The 5,000-nt window shown below is 48.6% G+C and overlaps 2 non-coding genes across 2 annotated transcripts; both read right to left on the bottom strand.

Moving 5' to 3' along the window:
• Window positions 1-218: 218 nt before the first annotated feature.
• Window positions 219-292, bottom strand: TRNAN-GUU (transfer RNA asparagine (anticodon GUU)). Its single transcript has one exon. It is a non-coding gene; the product is annotated as a tRNA-Asn (tRNA).
• Window positions 293-4,279: 3,987 nt separating this feature from the next.
• TRNAN-GUU (transfer RNA asparagine (anticodon GUU)) lies at window positions 4,280-4,353 on the bottom strand. The gene has a single exon. It is a non-coding gene; the product is annotated as a tRNA-Asn (tRNA).
• Between the last annotated feature and the right edge of the window lie 647 nt (window positions 4,354-5,000).

Raw genomic sequence — 5,000 nt, 5'->3', positions numbered from 1 at the left:
CCGGCTCGAAGGAGATTTTTTTTTTGTTGGTATCCTTTCATTTTGCACGTTTATTAAGCTGGCAGCAAGCACTTTTCTGCTGTGCTTCTTCTCTTCCATCTGAAGAACCTTCTTCTTCCATGTGTGCTTTAGATATTGAAACTGGCCAGTTATACGGAGCTCTTAATTGAAGTTGTAGCTGAGCCACTCAAGCTGCAGGCGGAAGCAAAAGAGGACTGCGTCCCTGGGTGGGCTCGAACCACCAACCTTTCGGTTAACAGCCGAACGCGCTAACCGATTGCGCCACAGAGACACGGAAGCTGCTTGCCTGGTGTTCCAGTTTCAGGCAGGTCAATGGCCTATGTGTACGGGTGATCTTCCGAGCAACAAAATGAAAACAAAATAAGCAACCAGTTGTGGGCCCCGAAATGTTCCCCAACAACCAATAAATCTCTACACAGACTGACGGAGGGCCGCCTTTCCTTAAGTAGCCCAGCAAAAGTCAGTGTCTAGTGAGAACTTCTCCCAAGCCATTGCATGTAGCAGCAGAGTGGCGCAGCGGAAGCTTGCTGGGCCCATAACCCAGAGGTCGATGGATCGAAACCATCCTCTGCTAGCGTCCTTCCTTTTGTCCGTCTACAATGTTACAATTTGCAAAAGCTCCCCTAGTAAGTTCGGACTCCTGTTTGTGCCCAGAAACTGGTCATCATCAGTCCAAATCACTGCTCCCAATCTAGCTCGTGTCCAAAAGCGTTTTCAGACCCTCCCAGGCTGTGACAGACCTGTAACCCAGATACCTGCGCATAGAAACCATTCTCTGCTTGGTGCCTGAATTTTTTTTTTCCATCTCTGACGTTACAATTAGCCAAATCTCTCTAGTGAGTTAGGACTCCTGTTTCTGCCCAGGACGCGGTCAACCGAAGCCCAAATTACTGCTCCCAATCTTGCTCGTGTCCAAAAATAGTTTTCAAAGCCGCCCTGGCTTTGCAGTCTTGATTTGCTTAAGGCTGCCTTACATCCACACTTAAAAAAAAAAAAAAAAAAAAAAAAAACCACCTACCAAAAAGTCAGAGTCTAGTGGAAAAAACTCCACCCTCCACACACCCCTCAGCAGCAGAGGGGGATTAGCTCAAATGGTAGAGCGCTCGCTTAGCATGCGAGAGGTAGCGGGATCGATGCCCGCATCCTCCAGCTTTGTCCTTTTTGCAGCCTTTTTCAAAATTGGGAGAAATCGTCTCCTGCTTGCCAAGGCCGTGACACTGAAAAGTAAGGCTAGTAAGCACGCACCCAGGGCTTCCCCCAAGCCTTCGATAGCTCAGCTGGTAGAGCGGAGGACTGTAGTACTCTAATAGCAATCCTTAGGTCGCTGGTTCAATTCCGGCTCGAAGGAGATTTTTTTTTTGTTGGTATCCTTTCATTTTGCACGTTTATTAAGCTGGCAGCAAGCACTTTTCTGCTGTGCTTCTTCTCTTCCATCTGAAGAACCTTCTTCTTCCATGTGTGCTTTAGATATTGAAACTGGCCAGTTATACGGAGCTCTTAATTGAAGTTGTAGCTGAGCCACTCAAGCTGCAGGCGGAAGCAAAAGAGGACTGCGTCCCTGGGTGGGCTCGAACCACCAACCTTTCGGTTAACAGCCAAACGCGCTAACCGATTGCGCCACAGAGACACGGAAGCTGCTTGCCTGGTGTTCCAGTTTCAGGCAGGTCAATGGCCTATGTGTACGGGTGATCTTCCGAGCAACAAAATGAAAACAAAATAAGCAACCAGTTGTGGGCCCCGAAATGTTCCCCAACAACCAATAAATCTCTACACAGACTGACGGAGGGCCGCCTTTCCTTAAGTAGCCCAGCAAAAGTCAGTGTCTAGTGAGAACTTCTCCCAAGCCATTGCATGTAGCAGCAGAGTGGCGCAGCGGAAGCTTGCTGGGCCCATAACCCAGAGGTCGATGGATCGAAACCATCCTCTGCTAGCGTCCTTCCTTTTGTCCGTCTACAATGTTACAATTTGCAAAAGCTCCCCTAGTAAGTTCGGACTCCTGTTTGTGCCCAGAAACTGGTCATCATCAGTCCAAATCACTGCTCCCAATCTAGCTCGTGTCCAAAAGCGTTTTCAGACCCTCCCAGGCTGTGACAGACCTGTAACCCAGATACCTGCGCATAGAAACCATTCTCTGCTTGGTGCCTGAATTTTTTTTTTCCATCTCTGACGTTACAATTAGCCAAATCTCTCTAGTGAGTTAGGACTCCTGTTTCTGCCCAGGACGCGGTCAACCGAAGCCCAAATTACTGCTCCCAATCTTGCTCGTGTCCAAAAATAGTTTTCAAAGCCGCCCTGGCTTTGCAGTCTTGATTTGCTTAAGGCTGCCTTACATCCACACTTAAAAAAAAAAAAAAAAAACCACCTACCAAAAAGTCAGAGTCTAGTGGAAAAAACTCCACCCTCCACACACCCCTCAGCAGCAGAGGGGGATTAGCTCAAATGGTAGAGCGCTCGCTTAGCATGCGAGAGGTAGCGGGATCGATGCCCGCATCCTCCAGCTTTGTCCTTTTTGCAGCCTTTTTCAAAATTGGGAGAAATCGTCTCCTGCTTGCCAAGGCCGTGACACTGAAAAGTAAGGCTAGTAAGCACGCACCCAGGGCTCCCCCCAAGCCTTCGATAGCTCAGCTGGTAGAGCGGAGGACTGTAGTACTCTAATAGCAATCCTTAGGTCGCTGGTTCAATTCCGGCTCGAAGGAGATTTTTTTTTTGTTGGTATCCTTTCATTTTGCACGTTTATTAAGCTGGCAGCAAGCACTTTTCTGCTGTGCTTCTTCTCTTCCATCTGAAGAACCTTCTTCTTCCATGTGTGCTTTAGATATTGAAACTGGCCAGTTATACGGAGCTCTTAATTGAAGTTGTAGCTGAGCCACTCAAGCTGCAGGCGGAAGCAAAAGAGGACTGCGTCCCTGGGTGGGCTCGAACCACCAACCTTTCGGTTAACAGCCAAACGCGCTAACCGATTGCGCCACAGAGACACGGAAGCTGCTTGCCTGGTGTTCCAGTTTCAGGCAGGTCAATGGCCTATGTGTACGGGTGATCTTCCGAGCAACAAAATGAAAACAAAATAAGCAACCAGTTGTGGGCCCCGAAATGTTCCCCAACAACCAATAAATCTCTACACAGACTGACGGAGGGCCGCCTTTCCTTAAGTAGCCCAGCAAAAGTCAGTGTCTAGTGAGAACTTCTCCCAAGCCATTGCATGTAGCAGCAGAGTGGCGCAGCGGAAGCGTGCTGGGCCCATAACCCAGAGGTCGATGGATCGAAACCATCCTCTGCTAGCGTCCTTCCTTTTGTCCGTCTACAATGTTACAATTTGCAAAAGCTCCCCTAGTAAGTTCGGACTCCTGTTTGTGCCCAGAAACTGGTCATCATCAGTCCAAATCACTGCTCCCAATCTAGCTCGTGTCCAAAAGCGTTTTCAGACCCTCCCAGGCTGTGACAGACCTGTAACCCAGATACCTGCGCATAGAAACCATTCTCTGCTTGGTGCCTGAATTTTTTTTTTCCATCTCTGACGTTACAATTAGCCAAATCTCTCTAGTGAGTTAGGACTCCTGTTTCTGCCCAGGACGCGGTCAACCGAAGCCCAAATTACTGCTCCCAATCTTGCTCGTGTCCAAAAATAGTTTTCAAAGCCGCCCTGGCTTTGCAGTCTTGATTTGCTTAAGGCTGCCTTACATCCACACTTAAAAAAAAAAAAAAAAAAAAAAAAAAACCACCTACCAAAAAGTCAGAGTCTAGTGGAAAAAACTCCACCCTCCACACACCCCTCAGCAGCAGAGGGGGATTAGCTCAAATGGTAGAGCGCTCGCTTAGCATGCGAGAGGTAGCGGGATCGATGCCCGCATCCTCCAGCTTTGTCCTTTTTGCAGCCTTTTTCAAAATTGGGAGAAATCGTCTCCTGCTTGCCAAGGCCGTGACACTGAAAAGTAAGGCTAGTAAGCACGCACCCAGGGCTTCCCCCAAGCCTTCGATAGCTCAGCTGGTAGAGCGGAGGACTGTAGTACTCTAATAGCAATCCTTAGGTCGCTGGTTCAATTCCGGCTCGAAGGAGATTTTTTTTTTGTTGGTATCCTTTCATTTTGCACGTTTATTAAGCTGGCAGCAAGCACTTTTCTGCTGTGCTTCTTCTCTTCCATCTGAAGAACCTTCTTCTTCCATGTGTGCTTTAGATATTGAAACTGGCCAGTTATACGGAGCTCTTAATTGAAGTTGTAGCTGAGCCACTCAAGCTGCAGGCGGAAGCAAAAGAGGACTGCGTCCCTGGGTGGGCTCGAACCACCAACCTTTCGGTTAACAGCCGAACGCGCTAACCGATTGCGCCACAGAGACACGGAAGCTGCTTGCCTGGTGTTCCAGTTTCAGGCAGGTCAATGGCCTATGTGTACGGGTGATCTTCCGAGCAACAAAATGAAAACAAAATAAGCAACCAGTTGTGGGCCCCGAAATGTTCCCCAACAACCAATAAATCTCTACACAGACTGACGGAGGGCCGCCTTTCCTTAAGTAGCCCAGCAAAAGTCAGTGTCTAGTGAGAACTTCTCCCAAGCCATTGCATGTAGCAGCAGAGTGGCGCAGCGGAAGCTTGCTGGGCCCATAACCCAGAGGTCGATGGATCGAAACCATCCTCTGCTAGCGTCCTTCCTTTTGTCCGTCTACAATGTTACAATTTGCAAAAGCTCCCCTAGTAAGTTCGGACTCCTGTTTGTGCCCAGAAACTGGTCATCATCAGTCCAAATCACTGCTCCCAATCTAGCTCGTGTCCAAAAGCGTTTTCAGACCCTCCCAGGCTGTGACAGACCTGTAACCCAGATACCTGCGCATAGAAACCATTCTCTGCTTGGTGCCTGAATTTTTTTTTTCCATCTCTGACGTTACAATTAGCCAAATCTCTCTAGTGAGTTAGGACTCCTGTTTCTGCCCAGGACGCGGTCAACCGAAGCCCAAATTACTGCTCCCAATCTTGCTCGTGTCCAAAA

Source organism: Engystomops pustulosus, chromosome 3, assembly GCF_040894005.1.
Source record: "Engystomops pustulosus chromosome 3, aEngPut4.maternal, whole genome shotgun sequence".
Lineage (NCBI taxonomy): Eukaryota > Metazoa > Chordata > Amphibia > Anura > Leptodactylidae > Engystomops > Engystomops pustulosus.
Note: the sequence above shows the minus strand (reverse complement) of the source record. Positions and strands in the feature narration are given on the sequence as shown.